Source organism: Oncorhynchus nerka, unplaced genomic scaffold (genome assembly GCF_034236695.1).
Source record: "Oncorhynchus nerka isolate Pitt River unplaced genomic scaffold, Oner_Uvic_2.0 unplaced_scaffold_776, whole genome shotgun sequence".
NCBI lineage: Eukaryota > Metazoa > Chordata > Actinopteri > Salmoniformes > Salmonidae > Oncorhynchus > Oncorhynchus nerka.
Window position 1 is genome coordinate 188,291 of NW_027040449.1, and position 21,430 is coordinate 209,720.

Genomic DNA, 21,430 nt, shown 5'->3' on the forward strand with positions numbered 1-21,430 from the left:
AGTGCTTTCTGTGGTGGTGGGGCAAGACAGCAACAAATACGGAGCGTTGTGCCGTGATTGGCTCAGTGTTCTGTCTCTCATGGGGACACTACGTCACCTCGAAGTCGATGGGTAGACTTCCAAAATTCTAGCCCTTTGGGGGCTGCCATAGAGTTACATTAGAAGTGCCCATCCAAGAAGGCTCAAGGTCATTGATAAAATGACGTCAAATCATGTTACATGTACAGCAGCTTTGATTGGACAGATCATGTCAACATCATTCTTTCAAAATCTTAGCTGGCAGTCAATATCATGAATCAAGTCGACAATCTACAGGCAAATCCTTTTTAATCCTTGTCATATGAAGATAAATAATAGAGTGAAATTATAGATAAAACCGTATCGGTGCTTATCGGCCATTGGACATTAACATTACACAACAAGTTAGAACTCGCAAATTCAACAAAGAGTGGTTTGGAAGGAAGTGCTCACAGAACAACAAGGTGAGTCCAGACATGTCTTGTGTGCTGCTGTATAAATGATGTAATATGCCAGGGAGATATGTAGACTGTAGCTAAGAAAGTAATACTAAGTGTATGATGTGTAGTAAGCTGTTAGTAGTCCATGTTCCTCACGCTAATCATCTGGTCCCTTTTCCCTTTTTTGTACATTTCGAAAGTGCTGAACAAATAGTTATATTGACAACGTCTGTCCTATAGCTCGCTCATTTATGTCTTAATCGAAATGACGGATTGCCTCTTATCTGCTCGTCGTTCCCTTATGCCATAGTTTGTACATCTCAATTGTCAGTAGAAACCACATTTGTTTAAGCAAGTCAGCCATATCAGCTATGTTTTTTTTAAAATCAGTAAATGAGGCTCATTGAACCGTTTCGCTGCCAGACATGGCTCCGCTGATAGCCAGGTGAAGCAGTGGTAAGGTGTTGGGACTGCTGTTGGGACTCTGCTGTTGGGACTCTGCTGTTGGGACCCTGCTGATGGGACTCTGCTGATGGGTCTCTGCTGTTGGGACTCTGCTGTTGGGACTCTGCTGTTGGGACTCTGCTGATGGGTCTCTGCTGATGGGTCTCTGCTGTTGGGACTCTGCTGTTGGGACTCTGCTGATGGGTCTCTGCTGTTGGGACTCTGCTGTTGGGACTCTGCTGTTGGGACTCTGCTGATGGGACTCTGCTGATGGGACTCTGCTGTTGGGACTCTGCTTTTGGGACTCTGCTGATGGGACTCTGCTGATGGGACAGCTTTATGTAGGTCCTGAAAGTTTGTGGGCACCGTTTGTAACCGTTACCTTGCAATTAATGTATTCTTTAGTGTTGTGTAGTGGCATTGCTGGAATGCACAAGATTTACATGCTAAAATCACAACTGGTTGTGTAACCTTTCTGCTGTGTGCTCCTACATTTAGGTAACAATATAGCAGCAGCACAAAATAAATGTGTTTTATATATTGATCATTTGATAACAAAATGTTCTGAAAGTTTGTTTAAAAATAGTTTAATCTCCATCATTGTCATCAGACAGACTACAGTTTCAGACAGACTACTGTATCAGACAGACTACTGTATCAGACAGACTACAGTTTCAGACAGACTACTGTATCAGACAGACTACTGTATCAGACAGACTACTGTATCAGACAGACTATTGTATCAGACAGACTACTGTATCAGACAGACTATTATATCAGACAGACTACTGTATCAGACTATTATATCAGACAGACTACTGTATCAGACTATTATATCAGACAGACTACTGTATCAGACTATTATATCAGACAGACTACTGTATCAGACAGACTATTATATCAGACAGACTATTATATCAGACAGACTATTATATCAGACAGACTATTGTATCAGACAGACTATTGTATCAGACAGACTATTATATCAGACAGACTATTATATCAGACAGACTATTATATCAGACAGACAGACTATTATATCAGACAGACTATTATATCAGACAGACTATTGTATCAGACAGACTACTATATCAGACAGACTACTGTATCAGACAGACTATTGTATCAGACTATTATATCAGACAGACTATTATATCAGACAGACTAGTGTATCAGACAGACTACTGTATCAGACAGACTACTGTGCATCTACATCTGCATTGTTTGCTGTTTGGGGTTTTAGGCTGGGTTTCTGTATTTCACTTTGTGACATCGGATGATGAAAAAAGAGCTTTATATATAAATGTGATTTTTTAATTGATTGTATCAGACACACTACTGTATCAGACTACTGTATCAGACACACTAGTGTATCAGACTACTGTATCAGACTACTGTATCAGACACACTAGTGTATCAGACTACTGTATCAGACAGACTAGTGTATCAGACTACTGTATCAGACTACTGTATCAGACTACTGTATCAGACTGACTACTGTATCAGACTACTGTATCAGACAGACTACTGTATCAGACTACTGTATCAGACAGACTACTGTATCAGACTGACTACTGTATCAGACTACTGTATCAGACTGACTACTGTATCAGACTACTGTATCAGACAGACTACTGTATCAGACTACTGTATCAGACAGACTACTGTATCAGACTACTGTATCAGACAGACTACTGTATCAGACTGACTACTGTATCAGACACACTAGTGTATCAGACTACTGTATCAGACTACTTTATCAGACTACTGTATCAGACACACTAGTGTATCAGACTACTGTATCAGACTACTTTATCAGACTACTGTATCAGACTGACTAGTGTATCAGACTACTTTATCAGATAGACTAGTCTGTCTGATACACTAGTCTATCAGACTACGGTATCAGACTACTGTATCAGACAGACTACTGTATCAGACTACTGTATCAGACAGACTACTGTATCAGACTACTGTATCAGACTGACTACTGTATCAGACTACTGTATCAGACAGACTACTGTATCAGACTGACTACTGTATCAGACTACTGTATCAGACAGACTACTGTATCAGACTGACTACTGTATCAGACACACTAGTGTATCAGACTACTGTATCAGACTACTTTATCAGACTACTGTATCAGACACACTAGTGTATCAGATTACTGTATCAGACTACTTTATCAGACTACTGTATCAGACTGACTAGTGTATCAGACTACTATATCAGACTACTTTATCAGACTACTGTATCAGATAGACTAGTGTATCAGACAGACTAGTCTATCAGACTACTGTACTAAATTTGAAATCATCAGAAGACATGACGGTCTGTTTTATACTATGTGACTCTAGCTGTATTTAGGGAGAAATAGTGCAGTTTTGTAAAGCACTTAAGAAAAAATACTTTAAACTATTACTTAATTAATTAGTTGTAGTATCTGTACTCTACTTTACTATTTATATGTTTGACTACTTTAATTTTACTAAACTACATTCCTAAAGAAAATAATGTACTTTCTACTCCATACATTTTCCCTGACACCCAAAAGTACTAGTTCCATTTTGAATGATTAGCAGGACAGGACAATGGTCCAATTCACACATTTATCAACAGACCATCCCTGGTCATCCCTACTGCTTCTGATCTGGCGGACTCACTAAATACATGCTTTGTTTGAAAATGATGTCTGAATGTTGGACTGTGCCTCTGGTTAACCGTAAATAAAATAAAAAACAAGAAAATGGTGCCATCCGGTTTGCTTTATATACGGAATTTGAAATGATTTATACTTTAACTTATATATTTCAAGTATATTTCAGCAATTACATTTACTTTTGTTATACTTAAGTATATTTTAAATGAAATACTTTTAGCCTTTTCTCAAGTAGAATGTTACTGGGTGACTTACTTTTATTTGAGTCATTTTCTATTAAGGTATCTTTACTTTTAAAGCTTAAGTATGACAATTGGGTACTTTTTCAACCAGTGGAATAGTGTCCTCACTGTCCTGTTGATCTGGTCCAAACTCATCAATACTCTACAAGCCAGAGTATTATCCTGACATAACTATCATGTATGTACTTTGATCTCCAGCCATGTGTCTTTGACAGCTGTAATTATGGGTAAGTAAGGCTGAGGCCAAGAGTCAATCAGATCAAGTGTTAACCAGAGATAGAAGACGCCCACATAGGGGATATTTTGGTAGTGATTGAGGTGGAACTGCATTGGAGGTGTCAATCGGTGAGCAGCTGCTCTTGATCATTGTCACGAAGCCCCACCCACCCCACTGGCTTCAGAAGTCAGAAAGAGAGAGTGAAGGCTATACAGACAAAATTGCTCTCAAATTCAAGAAAATAATGAGGATTTCTATCATCCTAATGAAGGTATAGATTACATCTCACATTCCAGTGTTCCTAATGGAGGTGTAGATTACATCTCACATTCCAGTGTTCCTACACTGAGTCCTGATGATGGATACTAGACTGTATGACTGTGGGATGGAGAGTACAGGGAGGATTACACTGAGTCCTGATGATGGATACTAGACTGTATGACTGTGGGATGGAGAGTACAGGGATTCTACTACCCGCCCATGTCACCCTCTCCCTGAGAGAGAAGCCCCAGAAGGTGGGGGTGTTTGTGGATTATGAGAAGAGACAGGTCTCCTTCTACAATGTGGAGGACAGTTGTCATATCTACTCTTTCACTGGCTGCAACTTCACTAAGAAACTCTATCCATTCTTCAACCCTGGTGGTTCAGATAGAGTCTCACTGCTCAACTGTCCTGTAGATGTCACCAACTGACTGTTTTAAATCAAACAAGTGCATTTGGTATTTGTGAAATGCTTGTATTCTGCCAGTGTAAATATACAGTACCAGTCAAAAGTTTGGACACACCTACTCATTCAAAGGTTTTTCTTTATTTGTACTATTTTTACTATTATTCTACAATGTTGAAAATAGTAGAAATAAAGATAAACCCTTGAATGAGTAGGTGTGTCCAAACTTTTGACTGGTACTGAATATAATTAAAATGTCCAGAAAAACAAAACAAACCTAAACAGTTTAACAAGAATAATACAATAAACATTACAGGAATTTACTCAGTTAATAGATAATGCATTTCTTTAGTAAAGAGTGGCGTTGTTTCGCTCACTCAGATGCTTTGTCCGGTGAAGGCCTCAGACTGGACTCTGCCTGGGGCCTCCAAATCACTAAGTCCGCCCCTGGATAAGTTACAGTATTGTTCCCTGGGGTGCAAAAAGATCAAAATACTCATCATGTACCTTCAGATGTACACATGATCTAACATGGTACTGTTTGGTACCTTTAAGGGTACATGTGTGGACAATGAGTACATGTGTGGACAATGAGTACATGTGTGGACAATGAGTACATGTGTGGATAATGAGTACATGTGTGGATAATGAGTACATGTGTGGACAATGAGTACATGTGTGGATAATGAGTACATGTGTGGATAATGAGTACATGTGTGGATAATGAGTACATGTGTGGATAATGAGTACATGTGTGGATAATGAGTACATGTGTGGATAATGAGTACATGTGTGGATAATGAGTTCATGTGTGGATAATGAGTTCATGTGTGGATAATGAGTACATGTGTGGATAATGAGTTCATGTGTGGATAATGAGTTCATGTGTGGATAATGAGTTCATGTGTGGCTAATGAGTACATGTGTGGATAATGTATTATAATGGTTTTAAAAACAGATAAAGCAGCACCTCAAGGCACAACGCCTCTCCCCTATTTGACCTAGATAGTTTGTGTGTATGTATTGATATGTAGGCTACGTGTGCCTTTTTTAAATTAGTTGTGTCCTTGAACTGTTGTTGTCTATTAATGTTCGATATTATACCATGTTTTGTGTGTACCTCCAGGAAGAGTTGCTGTTGCTTTCACAACAGCTAATGGGGATCCTAATAAAGAATACAAAATGATAAATTGTTTTGAATATAAAGGTACAGTCATTGGAGGCGTGGCTTAGTTGGGCCGTGGCATCAGTACTTTTTGGCAACCTGTGAGTGGAAGGCTTGTACCAGTTTAAGTTGTCTCTGGTTATGTTAATTGAAGCTTGTGCATTTCCACTGGCATTTATGAAGTCTTTATAAAGGCTTACAGAAAAGAGTAATTCATATTGTAGTAATTAACAGGTTAAAGGAAGCATGGACCCAACAATGAGAGACCTAGTCAAGAGGTACGAAGAAACTTTTAAAAATCCGTAAAGAGAGGGAGAGAGATTGAAAAACAGCTTCTATCTCAAGGCTTTCAGATTGTTAAACAGCCACCACAAGCACAGAGAGGTGGCTGCCTACATACAGACATGATATCATTGGCCACTTTCATAAATGGAACACTAGTCACTTTAATAATGCCACTTTAATGTTTACTTATCTCACATTACTCATCTCATATGTATATACTGTATCCTTCACTATCTATTCTTTACTATCTATTGTATCTTAGCCGCTCTGTCACTGCTCATCCATATATTTTATACTTATATATTCTCATCCCATTCCTTTACTAGATAGTGTGTATTAGGTTTAGTTGTGTAATTGTTAGATATGACCTGTTAGATACTGCTGCACTGTCGGATCTAGAAGGATAAGCATTTCGCTACACTCACAATAACATCTGCTAACCATGTCTATGTGATCAATAATAGTTTATTTGATTTATAGTCCAGTTGAACACCAATGCAGTCCTCCTCTCTTTCATGTTGGCAAAGCGGTCTATGGTGTGTGAACATGTTACCAGCTGTTAAACTCTCCTCCGTCTTTGTTTCCTCAATCCCGCACCCCTTTCTCAAAGCTCATTGGAAGAGGTTTGAGAAGAGGGACCTTAGATACTCTCTTCAAAATGAACTTTGTGTGATGTGCTTTTGTGAGTATGGGCCTTCAAGAGACTGTGTTGAATAGAGGGCACACTGCTGAGCCTCACTACAGTTTGTTCCTTCTGCCAGCAGGGGGCCCCCCAGCCTTGGTCCCAGTTTGACTGGATCAGCAGTGGCCTTGGTATCAACCGTCTGGATGGTACGTCCTCCCACTGAGCCCCCTACCGACAGGGCTAGAGATGAGGCTGCTGAACACACTCTCCCCTCCGACTCTGCTGCTACCTGACTCCTGTTATTCTCTTTGGTTCCAATGTCCACACCAGCATACTAGACTACCACCTATAATGAATCAATGTGTTGGACATACTAGACTACCATTTATAATGAATCAATGTGTTGGACATACTAGACTACCATTTATAATGAAGCAATGTGTTGGACATACTAGACTACCACCTATAATGAATCAATGTGTTGGACATACTAGACTACCACCTATAATGAATCAATGTGTTGGACATACTAGACTACCACCTATAATGAATCAATGTGTTGGACATACTAGACTACCATTTATAATGAAGCAATGTGTTGGACATACTAGACTACCACCTATAATGAATCAATGTGTTGGACACACTAGACTACCACCTATAATGAAGCAATGTGTTGGACATACTAGACTACCACCTATAATGAATCAATGTGTTGGACATACTAGACTACCATTTATAATGAATCAATGTGTCGGACACACTAGACTGCCATTTATAATGAAGCAATGTGTCGGACATACTAGACTACCATTTATAATGAATCAATGTGTTGGACATACTAGACTACCACCTATAATGAATCAATGTGTTGGACACACTAGACTACCACCTATAATGAAGCAATGTGTCGGACACACTAGACTACCATTTATAATGAATCAATGTGTTGGACACACTAGACTACCATTTATAATGAATCAATGTGTTGGACATACTAGAATACCATTTATAATGAATCAATGTGTTGGACATACTAGACTACCACCTATAATGAATCAATGTGTTGGACACACTAGACTACCATTTATAATGAATCAATGTGTTGGACATACTAGACTACCACCTATAATGAATCAATGTGTTGGACATACTAGACTACCATTTATAATGAATCAATGTGTTGGACATACTAGACTACCACCTATAATGAATCAATGTGTTGGACATACTAGACTACCACCTATAATGAATCAATGTGTTGGACACACTAGACTACCATTTATAATGAATCAATGTGTTGGACATACTAGACTACCACCTATAATGAATCAATGTGTTGGACATACTAGACTACCATCTATAATGAATCAATGTGTTGACACACTAGACTACCACCTATAATGAATCAATGTGTTGGACATACTAGACTACCATTTATAATGAATCAATGTGTTGGACATATTCTAGACTACCATTTATAATGAATCAATGTGTCTGATGGTACATACTTTCAGACTACCCCTATAATGAATCAATGTGTTGGAATCATACTAGTCTAACTTACCATTTATAATGAATCAATGTGTTGGACACACTAGACTACCACCTATAATGAATCAATGTGTTGGACATACTAGACTACCATTTATAATGAATCAATGTGTTGGACATACTAGAAATACCACCTCATAATGAATCAATGTGTTGACATACCAGACTACCACCATATAATGAATCAATGTAGAATATTAGGACATACAGACTGGTAGACTACCATTTATAATGAATCAATGTCTTGGTACACACTAGACTACCACCTATAATGAAGTACAAATGTGTTGGACACACTAGACTACCATTTATAATGAATCAATGTGTTGCCAGGACCTCTTACTAGACCCAGGCTAGAGAAAACCACCTATAATGAAGAAAGCAATGTGTTGGACACACTAGACTACCACCTTACTAATGAAGCCAATCATCTTGGACTATACCCAGGATAGAGAAAGCTACCACATCTTATAATGAAGCAATGTGTTGGTTACATGCATTCTACTAGTAAGTGGTATGCAAGTGTGGACTTTGGAACATAGTCCCTATCACCCATCTCCCCACTCCATCTCTCCTCTGTTCACATTGATGTCTCCCTCTAGATGGAACTACCCATTTTCATGACCTACTGTCCCTTTAATTGTATCTTGTACTGTGAATCCCAAGGCTTCTCTATATATGTCTAACTTAACCGGCTAGAGAAAGCCTCTTCTGCCCTGTATTGAGTGATGGTGATGAGGTTTCTCACATGTTGTTACCCTTCATCTTTGATACCAAACACTGTTTCTTATTGCACTAGAGAAAGCCAGGAGAGATCTTTCAGTATTAGTGGAGGGAATGGGGCCCAGAAGACAAGTCAAGCCATATAGATGAATGTGTGGCCATCAGCCTAAAGAGAAAGCCAATCCCTTACTGGTACCCAGTAGCTGCATTTTGGTTGTAGTAGAAAGGTTGTAGTAGAAATAAGCTCTTATGTGAAAAAGCCTGAACTCCAGACCTGTTCTGTACTAACATTCCACTCCTTGTACTTTGTCATATGCCAAAAATGATGTTTGGCATGACATGAAGTAGAATATTAGCACAAACAGACTGGTATCCAGACTAGAGAAAATACAGGATCCTCTTACTAGTACCCAGGATAGAGAAAGCCAGATCCTCTTACAAGTACACAGGATAGAGAAATACAGGATCCTCTTACTAGTACCCAGGATAGAGAAAGCCAGGATCCTCTTACTAGTACACAGGATAGAGAAAGCCAGATCCTCTTACTAGTACCCAGGCTAGAGAAAACCAGGATCCTCTTATTAGTACCCAGGCTAGAGAAAGCCAGGATCCTCTTACTGGTACCCAGGATAGAGAAAGCCAGGATCATCTTACTAGTACCCAGGATAGAGAAAGCCAGGATCATCTTACTAGTACCCAGGATAGAGAAAGCCAGGATAGAGAAAGCCAGGATCATCTTACTAGTACCCAGGATAGAGAAAGCCAGGATCCTCTTACTGTTACCCAGGATAGAGAAAGCCAGGATCCTCTTACTAGTACCCAGGATAGAGAAAGCCAGGATAGAGAAAGCCAGGATCCTCTTACTGGTACCCAGGATAGAGAAATCCAGGATAGCCCAGAAAGCCAGGGTAATCTTACTGGTACCCAGGATAGAGAAAGCCAGATCCTCTTACTGGTACCCAGGATAGAGAAACCCAGGATAGAGAAACCCAGGATAGAGAAAGCCAGGATAGAGAAACCCAGGATCATCTTACTGGTACCCAGGATAGAGAAAGCCAGATCCTCTTACTGGTACCCAGGATAGAGAAAGCCAGGATAGAGAAAGCCAGTATTCTCTTATTAGTACCCAGGATAGAGAAAGCCAGGATCCTCTTACTGGTACCCAGGATAGAGAAAGCCAGATAGAGAAAGCCAGGATTCTCTTATTAGTACCCAGGATAGAGAAAGCCAGGATCCTCTTACTGGTACCCAGGATAGAGAAAGCCAGGATAGCGAAAGCCAGGGTCATCTTACTAGTACCCAGGATAGAGAAAGCCAGGATCCTCTTACTGGTACCCAGGATAGAGAAAGCCAGATCATCTTACTAGTACCCAGGATAGAGAAAGCAAGGATCGAGAAAGCCAGGATCATCTTACTAGTACCCAGGATAGAGAAAGCCAGGATCCTCTTACTGTTACCCAGATAGAGAAAGCCAGGATCCTCTTACTAGTACCCAGGATAGAGAAAGCCAGGATAGAGAAAGCCAGATCCTCTTACTGGTACCCAGGATAGAGAAATCCAGGATAGCGAAAGCCAGGGTCATCTTACTGGTACCCAGGATAGAGAAAGCCAGGATCCTCTTACTGGTACCCATGATAGAGAAACCCAGGATAGAGAAACCCAGGATAGAGAAAGCCAGGATAGAGAAACCCAGGATCATCTTACTGGTACCCAGGATAGAGAAAGCCAGGATCCTCTTACTGGTACCCAGGATAGAGAAAGCCAGGATAGAGAAAGCCAGGATTCTCTTATTAGTACCCAGGATAGAGAAAGCCAGGATCCTCTTACTGGTACCCAGGATAGAGAAAGCCAGGATAGAGAAAGCCAGGATTCTCTTATTAGTACCCAGGATAGAGAAAGCCAGGATCCTCTTACTGGTACCCAGGATAGAGAAAGCCAGGATAGCGAAAGCCAGGGTCATCTTACTAGTACCCAGGATAGAGAAAGCCAGGATCCTCTTACTGGTACCCAGGATAGAGAAAGCCAGGATCCTCTTACTAGTACCCAGGATAGAGAAAGCCAGGATAGAGAAAGCCAGGATCCTCTTACTAGTACCCAGAATAGAGAAAGCCAGGATAGAGAAACCCAGGATAGAGAAAGCCAGGATCCTCTTACTAGTACCCAGGACAGAGAAAGCCAGGATCCTCTTACTAGTACCCAGAATAGAGAAAGCCAGGATAGAGAAACCCAGGATAGAGAAAGCCAGGATCCTCTTACTAGTACCCAGGACAGAGAAAGCCAGGATCCTCTTACTAGTTCCCAGGATAGAGAAAGCCAGGATCCTCTTACTAGTACCCAGGACAGAGAAAGCCAGGATCCTCTTACTAGTACCCAGGATAGAGAAAGCCAGGATCCTCTTACTAGTACCCAGGATAGAGAAAGCCAGGATCCTCTTACTAGTTCCCAGGATAGAGAAAGCCAGGATCCTCTTACTAGTACCCAGGACAGAGAAAGCCAGGATCCTCTTACTAGTACCCAGGATAGAGAAAGCCAGGATCCTCTTACTAGTACCCAGGATAGAGAAAGCCAGGATCCTCTTACTAGTACCCAGGATAGAGAAAGCCAGGATCCTCTTATTAGTACCCAGGATAGAGAAAGCCAGGATAGAGAAAGCCAGGATCCTCTTACTAGTACCCAGGATAGAGAAAGCCAGGATCCTCTTACTAGTACCCAGGATAGAGAAAGCCAGGATAGAGAAAGCCAGGATAGAGAAAGCCAGGATAGAGAAAGCCAGGATAGAGAAAGCCAGGATCCTCTTACTGGTACCCAGGATAGAGAAAGCCAGGATCCTCTTACTAGTACCCAGGATAGAGAAAGCCAGGATAGAGAAAGCCAGGATCCTCTTACTAGTACCCAGGATAGAGAAAGCCAGGATAGATAAAGCCAGGATCCTTTCATTTTCTTTGTAAAATAAAGAGGACATATATATTCAGTAAACTGAAACTGATCTTTACAATCACTGTGATTATATTAACACAATATCTGCAAAAGAAAATACAATTTGATTTAGCTTGAATATGTTTTTATATTTCTTTTTAGATTCCCCCCAACCAATGAGATGTTTTAAGGTTCTTTCAGTGTGGTTGCAATAAACACTGTTGTAAATACGTGAATAAACCTCTTTCTAATATATTACACCTATCTGAGCTGTCCTGCCTCTTGGTTTTCTCTGGCTGTTCTATCACTGCACTGACCACTTTCCTCCATAGACATGGATAGATGTAACACATCCTGGTTTAACATCGGCAGTGCCATTGAGGCCGTTCACCATAAGGAAGCAGTCAACTGGGTGGGAATTTCTATAGGATAAGTAAGGATCACAGAATTCCATCCAGGTCAGCAGGAAGGATCTGCCAATGAATTATACCCTGAGCAAACGTCCCATACCTGGATGTGGCTGTAAATCACCCACCTTGGCCTTAATGCCTGTTCAGACAATACACTCCAGGAGGCAGTATGCAAACCCTTTCAGATTGTTAACCGACTGTCAATTAACTAATTTAAGTCAAATGGAGAGAGCCCTCAATATTGCTGCCCATGCTGTCACGGAAGACAGAATGGCAAAGATGTAAGGAAGAGCCCTCTATCCAACTCTATGCTGCTTTCCTCTGTTCTGGAGATTCTTATTCCAGCTCCATACTGCCACCCACTGTGTTGAAAGACCAAATTCTTGATGGTTTCTTCACCACTTGCTAGTAGTTTGTACACCTTTTATTTGGACCAAGGACAGAAGTGCCATGGTGGTCTTTTTGTTTTGAACTCTAAACACAGGTGCAATGTATTTGTGTACATGTGTGTGTGTGTGATGTGGTGGATCCAGAGCTAGACAGTGACACAAGCAGCCGTCCAGCTGACACCCTGAACCACCTCATGTCTACTATGGAGAATACCACCACCTCCACCAGGTCAGACTGACACACACACACACACACACACGTAGTGATCAATAATTGCTAATCAAGCATAATCGATTGGTTTTATATAGTGCTTTGCCAGGTCTGAAATAGCTTTGCATGGAAAGAGGGGAAACTCACCTGCAATCAAATGTCACCTCTGTGTTTTTCCATCTTAATGTGTTGTGTGTGTTTGTGTCAGGAAACCCCATAGGGATGAGGAGGACCAGCTGAGTGAGGAGGCAGCCAGGGTGATCTGTGGGCTGGCTGACCTGTCCTTCATGAAGGCTAAGGTCCTAATGTTCCCCATCACCCTCACACCAGCCGCTGGCTCTGGTACACTGCTAGAGTGATGCACACATGGATGGATGCACACACACACAAACACAGAAGACTTGTCCGCTTCAAAGCTAGATTGAACATTAATGCAAAGTCAAAATGTTGATAATCAGTAATATGGTGAAATAGTTAGTCTTTTGTTCTGAATGTATTGATGTATTTATGTTGTGACACAGTGGTTGAGGTCTAAGACTGATCCACACTTACCTCCAGTCATCTGCCTCGTTCCTCCAGTGGTCTTAGATCAATTTCCTGTTTCCCTTTTCAAGATGAACATTTTATCTTCATGTATTTATTATTGATGTGTGTATAGTTATTCATGTAAATTCATCATAAATCCATAGGAAATATATTGTATTTAATATTTACATAACAGTTTGGAAATAACAATATTTATATGATATATGTTTGTGTTGTTGATCTAGAGTGTGATTTCCTCTTAAATGGCACCCTATTCCCTATATAGTGTACTATTATTGTCCAGAGCCATATGGGACCTGGTGAAAAGTAGTGCACTACATAGGGGATAGAGTGCCATTTGGGACAAAGCCTATCATCATGGGATTAACTACTGTTAAATAATATAATAGCACAAGTCTTAATGAATAGGGCCTCCAGAACCCTAATATTTCTGATTAGTGTCTCGGTGGAAACACAGTCCTGTGTGTTCAGATGATCTGCCATTAAAGGGACAATCCACTATTGGTACATCCATTTTTTAAAACCTTTAAATGAATGATATGTAGCCATTGATTGTTAAAGAATTGAACGTATAAATGCCTCCTGATCTTAGTTCAACTGTTTTACCCAATCAGAACCCAAATGATCAGCTTGTTTCACTACATTGCTTGTAAATAATGTAATTGGTAACTAACGCTGTAAAGCTTCAGAATGTGGTTAAACTATAATTTTGATCTCCTGGATGGTCAGTCCTTGCATCCATCCTTGCTTCATCTTTGAATTTGAGTGGTTTAATTTCTCCAGCTCCATCCCAGCTGTTTACCCAAAGAAAGTGGTGGGGGGCCATTTAGTTATTTGAATCCCAGATTGCCCCTTTAAGGATCATATGGTGGTGCTCACAGGAGCAATATTAATTTATTTGATTTCTTATTTCCATTTTGTGTGCTTGATATTTGGGTTTGTGACAGTTTCTTCTCACACTTGTTCTCACTGCCTGTCTACATCTTCAAGGATGCCTTTGCTCATTCTAAAGATATGAAATGAATGTAACCTGTAGTTCACTGGTGCTGAATAATAAGATCTGTGGAGGAAAACTATGGACTGTAAAATGTAAGGGACTTGTTATGGATAAAGACTAAAGAGCCTATGGACAGGATTCAATACATTCCTTGGAGCCTTTTTAAACTAGTGTGAATGTAGCTATTTATTTGAGTGGACATACAAATAAACATGTATTTAAGATTAAGGTTAAATGAATGTGTATGTGTGTGGTTTTGTACTCTGTGAATGTCAGGTGTTACAGGCATTTACAACCAATGATCATCCCAACCATCCAGGATGACCTCTGCCCTCTGCTCTCTCTCGTTAAATCGTCAAAATGCTCAAACAACATTTGTACTATTTTTTTTATTCATTCATTTTCACTCTCCACACCATTGTATTTTCTGATGTGCTCTAAAGATGGTAAGAATATTTATCAATAACATTAAGTGGGGTATATTAAACCTTTTATTACTCTTAAAAAACAAACACCTAGATTGACAAAGCAGTGTTCTCTATAATAGCATAGTAAGGCTGATAATGAATAAGATGCTGGTGTACTGGTTGATATCTGGTTCTGATCTTTATAATTGATGATAATGGAGACTGGACCAGGCAGTCTGTTTGTGACTCCTGTTTCTCCTCAACAGTTCACACTGAGTCAGGTAACTACACTGCTAATTCCCTCTGTGTCTGGTACCTACACTGCTAATTCCCTCTGTGTCTGGTAACTACACTGATAATTCCCTCTGTCTGGTAACTACACTGATAATTCCCCCTGTGTCTGGTAACTACACTGATAATTCCCTGTGTGTCTGGTAACTACACTGATAATTCCTTGTGTGTCTGGTAACTACACTGCTAATTCCCCCTGTGTCTGGTAACTACACTGATAATTCCCTGTGTGTCTGGTAACTACACTGATAATTCCCCCTGTGTCTGGTAACTACACTGATAATTCCCTGTGTGTCTGGTAACTACACTGATAATTCCCTCTGTGTCTGGTAACTACACTGATAATTCCCTGTGTGTCTGGTAACTACACTGATAATTCCCTGTGCGTCTGGTAACTACACTGCTAATTCCCTGTGTGTCTGGTAACTACACTGCTAATTCCCCCTGTGTCTGGTAACTACACTGCTAATTCCCCCTGTGTCTGGTAACTACACTGATAATTCCCTGTGTGTCTGGTAACTACACTGATAATTCCCCCTGTGTCTGGTAACTACACTGATAATTCCCTGTGTGTCTGGTAACTACACTGCTAATTCCCTCTGTGTCTGGTAACTACACTGATAATTCCCTGTGTGTATTGTAACTACACTGATAATTCCCTCTGTGTCTGGTAACTACACTGCTAATTCCCCCTGTGTCTGGTAACTACACTGCTAATTCCCCCTGTGTCTGGTAACTACACTGCTAATTCCCTCTGTGTCTGGTAACTACACTGCTAATTCCCCCTGTGTCTGGTAACTACACTGATAATTCCCTGTGTGTCTGGTAACTACACTGCTAATTCCCTCTGCGTCTGGTAACTACACTGATAATTCCCTCTGTCTGGTAACTACACTGCTAATTCCCTCTGCGTCTGGTAACTACACTGCTAATTCCCTCTGTGTCTGGTAACTACACTGCTAATTCCCTGTGTGTCTGGTAACTACACTGCTAATTCCCCCTGTGTCTGGTAACTACACTGATAATTCCCTGTGTGTCTGGTAACTACACTGCTAATTCCCTCAGTCCTGGTAACTACACTGATAATTCCTCTGTCTGGTAACTACACTGCTAATTCCCTCTGCGTCTGGTAACTACACTGCTAATTCCCTCTGTGTCTGGTAACTACACTGCTAATTCCCTGTGTGTGTGTGAGCGTGTAACACTTGCATTTTTGTTCAATGTTTTGAATGCACATTAAAAAAAAATGAAGTCTCACCGTCTGTGTCTTTAGTGGTGGGTAATGACCTACAGTCTGTGTCTTTAGTGGTAGGTAATGTACCTACAGTCTGCGTGTCTTTAGTGGTGGGTAATGTACCTACAGTCTGCGTGTCTTTAGTGGTGGGTAATGTACCTACAGTCTGTGTGTCTTTAGTGGTGGGTAATGTACCTACAGTCTGTGTGTCTTTAGTGGTGGGTAATGTACCTACAGTCTGTGTCTTTAGTGGTGGGTAATGTACCTACAGTCTGTGTGTCTTTAGTGGTGGGTAATGTACCTACAGTCTGTGTCTTTAGTGGTGGGTAATGTACCTACAGTCTGTGTCTTTAGTGGTGGGTAATGTACCTACAGTCTGTGTCTTTAGTGGTGGGTAATGTACCTACAGTCTGTGTGTCTTTAGTGGTGGGTAATGTACCTACAGTCTGTGTGTCTTTAGTGGTGGGTAATGTACCTACAGTCTGTGTCTTTAGTGGTGGGTAATGTACCTACAGTCTGTGTGTCTTTAGTGGTGGGTAATGTACCTACAGTCTGTGTCTTTAGTGGTGGGTAATGTACCTACAGTCTGTCTTTAGTGGTGGGTAATGTACCTACAGTCTGCGTGTCTTTAGTGGTGGGTAATGTACCTACAGTCTGCGTGTCTTTAGTGGTGGGTAATGTACCTACAGTCTGCGTGTCTTTAGTGGTGGGTAATGTACCTACAGTCTGTGTGTCTTTAGTGGTGGGTAATGTACCTACAGTCTGTGTGTCTTTAGTGGTGGGTAATGTACCTACAGTCTGTGTCTTTAGTGGTGGGTAATGTACCTACAGTCTGTGTGTCTTTAGTGGTGGGTAATGTACCTACAGTCTGTGTCTTTAGTGGTGGGTAATGTACCTACAGTCTGTGTCTTTAGTGGTGGGTAATGTACCTACAGTCTGTGTCTTTAGTGGTGGGTAATGTACCTACAGTCTGTGTCTTTAGTGGTGGGTAATGTACCTACAGCCTGTGTACCTACAGTTGCATATTTTTAATACTGAATGTAATCAGATCTTCAACCAAAACCTAATATTAGATAAATGGATCCTGAGTTTACAAATATATATGAAAAAAAATATAGTCTACTCATTTGATTTATTTAGCAGTTATGCAACACACAATTCCTGTGTGAAAATGTAATTTCCCCCTTTCACTCAATAACTGGTTGTGCCACCATTAGCACCAATGACTGCAGCCAAATGCTTCCTGTAGTTGTTAATCAGTCTCTCACATCGCTGTGGAGGAATTTTGGCCCAGTTGTATGTGCAGAATTGCTTTAACTCATGACAAATGTGGGTTTTGAGGAATTAACTGCTTGTTTGAAATCCTGCCACAACAAGCAGAACAATACCATTATATATACAGGGTCAGTTCAGTACCATACTATATACAGGGTCAGTTCAGTACCATTATATATACAGGGTCAGTTCAGTACCATACTATATACAGGGTCAGTTCAATACCATACTATATACAGGGTCAGTTCAGTACCATACTATATACAGGGTCAGTTCAGTACCATACTATATACAGGGTCAGTTCAGTACCATACTATATACAGGGTCAGTTCAATACCATACTATATACAGGGTCAGTTCAACACCATACTATATACAGGGTCAGTTCAGTACCATACTATATACAGGGTCAGTTCAGTACCATACTATATACAGGGTCAGTTCAATACCATACTATATACAGGGTCAGTTCAATACCATACTATATACAGGGTCAGTTCAGTACCATACTATATACAGGGTCAGTTCAGTACCATACTATATACAGGGTCAGTTCAATACCATACTATATACAGGGTCAGTTCAATACCATACTATATACAGGGTCAGTTCAATACCATACTATATACAGGGTCAGTTAAATACTATACTATATACAGGGTCCAACCAGCCAGTCAAAATGCTCTCAATGGTACAGCTGTATAACTTTTTGAGGATTTGAGGGCCCATACCAAACTTTTTCAATCCCCCGAGGGGGAAGAGGTGCTGTCACGCCTTCTTCATGACTGTATGTGTGTGTTTGGGCCATTTGAAGTCTTTAGTGATTTGGACACCAAGGAACTTGAAGCTCTCGACCTGCTCGATGTGGATAGCGACGTGCTCCGATCTGGTTTTCGTGCCCACCATAGCACAGAGACAGCCTTAGTTAACTAGGTAAATGATCTTAGAGCCAACACAGATGCCAAACAGCTCTCTGTCCTTGTACTCTTAGATTTAACTGCTGCATTTGACACTGTTGACCATGATGTCATACTGGACAGACCGGAGATTTCACATCCTGACCTTAGTTCCTTTTTTATGTCTCTGTTTTAGGTTGGTCAGGGCGTGAGTTGGGGTGGGCACTCTATGTTTTGTGTTCTATGTTTTCCATTTCTACGTGTTTGGCCTGTTATGATTTCCAATCAGAGGCAGCTGGCAATCGTTGTCTCTGATTGAGAACCATATTTAGGCTACCTGTTTTTCCCACTTGAGTTGTGGGTAGTTGTTTTCTTTGTCTGTGTTTACCATACAGAACTGTTTCGTGTCGTTCACTCTCTTTGTTGTTTTTGGTCATTTAGTGTTCTGTTTATTTTATTAAACATCATGAACACTTACGAGGCTGCACCTTGGTCCTCACCTTCTTCCACCAATGACAACCGTTACAGGAGAGGTGGATTGGTCTCTCCAGTCCAGACCAATTTAACCGGTCAACCATGATGTCATACTGGACAGACTGTAGAGGTGGGTTGGTCTCTCCAGTCCAGACCAATTTAACCGGTCGACCATGATGTCATACTGGACAGACTGTAGAGGTGGGTTGGTCTCTCCAGTCCAGACCTATTTAACCGGTCGAGAGTTTTTTTGCCACCATTGGTGAACATAACATAAATACATATCACGTGGCGTTCCACAAGGTTAGATTTTGGGTCCGGTGCTGTTCAGTTTATATACGTTACCCCTTGGCAGCGTTATCAGAGAGCACAGGATTTATTTTCAATGCTACGCAGATGATACACAGCTATACATTTCTGTGTCAACAGAGTATTTTAGCTCCAAGGATAAATGATTAGACTATATTAGTGATTTAAATGCATCAACTTTCTCCAGCTAAATCAAGACTAGACAGAGATACTTATTGTTGGACTCAAAGCACAGAGAGAGAATCTAGTCGCAACATTTTAATTCACAGGCAATAAAGATAAAACACCAGGTATTAATCCTAGGTGTTATTTTAGATTCTGAAATAAATGTTGAATCACACACCAGGAATGTGACCAAACTATAGCTTTTTACCACCTGTTTTTAAATCAATCCACTATTGTGCACCCTAATACATGTCAGACATACTTTTAAGTTATGTACCCAGTAGGTCCCTTAGGTCCTCTGGCACTGTCCTTTAACTATCCCAAAGCCAACATGGAGAGACAGCCTTTAGTTATTATGCCCCCAGCCTCTGGAATAGCCTGCCAGAGAACCTGAGGGGACCTAAACTGTGGACAATATTTAAAACACATTTTTAGCTTTGCTTTTCCTCAGTCTGCTTTTTAGTTTTTCACTTTGTGTATTCTGTTTTTTATCTGATGTTTATTTTCTAGTAGATATCTCAGCTTTAATTTTCATAGTTTTTTATTTATTTGTTCCTGTAAAGCACATTGCATAGCGTCCATGTCTGAGATGTTCAGTATAAATAAAGCTTTGTTTTATTTTATTCAGTTCATCAATTTGCTAATATTATTAGAACCACAAGTAGGAAAATATCTTAAAGGGACAATCTGCATTTGGTACATCCATTTTTGGACTTCTAAATGAATGTTATATACCCAATGATTCCTGAAGAACATAACTTGCCTCAGGAGCTTAGTTCAACGTACCCCATTAGAACCCAAAATACAAGCTTGTTTTACTCCGTTGTTTGTAAACAATGTATTTGTAAACAAACTCTGTATAGCTTCAAAACATGGTTAAAACTCTAATTTCATGGATGGCCAGTCCTTGCATCTATAGCTCGCTTTATGAATTTCAATGGTTACATCCCTCAGCTGTTTACCAGAGAAAGTGGTGGGAGGCCGTTTAGTTATTTGAATCCCAGACTGCCCCTTTAAGGATAATGGGATAGTGATGCTCACAGGTAAAGAGGGATCAGTGTTTGCGGAAATATATTTTATTTGATTCCTTATTTCCGTTTTGTGTGTTTGATATTTGGGTTTGTTACAATTTCTTCTCACACTTGTTCCCGCTGCCTGTCTACATCTTCAAGGAGGCCTTTGCACATTCTAAAGATATGAAATGAATGTGACCTGTAGTTCACTGGTGCTGAATAATAAGATCTGTGGAGGAAAACTATGGACTGTAAAATGTAAGGGACTTGTTATGGAAAAACATAAGACATTAAAGAGCGTATAGAAAGGTTTGAAAGCGTTGCTCTCCTTGGCTGTTCCTTTTAATGTACATTCGAATGGAAATGATTTAGAAGAGGTACATGAGTGTGAACGTGTGTTTGTCTGTGGTGAGATTCAAACACGTTACCACTAGATCATTACACTAGATGTTTACGTTAAACGTCCACTAGATTATTACACTAGATGTTTACGTTAAACGTCCACTAGATTATTACACTAGATGTTTACGTTAAACGTCCACTAGATTATTACACTAGATGTTTACGTTAAACGTCCACTAGATTATTACACTAGATGTTTACGTTAAACGTCCACTAGATTATTACACTAGATGTTTACGTTAAACGTCCACTAGATTATTACACTAGATGTTTACGTTAAACGCGTCCACTAGATTATTACACTAGATGTTTACGTTAAACGTCCCACTAGATTATTACACTAGATGTTTACTTAAACGTCCACTAGATTATTACACTAGATGTTTACGTTAAACGTCCACTAGATTATTACACTAGATGTTTACGTTAAACGTCCACTAGATTATTACACTA

General features: G+C 40.3%; 1 long non-coding RNA gene across 1 annotated transcript; it reads left to right on the forward strand.

Moving 5' to 3' along the window:
• Nucleotides 1–6,899: 6,899 nt before the first annotated feature.
• LOC135571084 (uncharacterized) lies at nt 6,900–13,819 on the forward strand. The gene is made up of 3 exons (XR_010463636.1): nt 6,900–6,971; nt 12,902–12,986; nt 13,177–13,819. It is a non-coding gene; the product is annotated as an uncharacterized LOC135571084 (long non-coding RNA).
• Nucleotides 13,820–21,430: the final 7,611 nt, after the last annotated feature.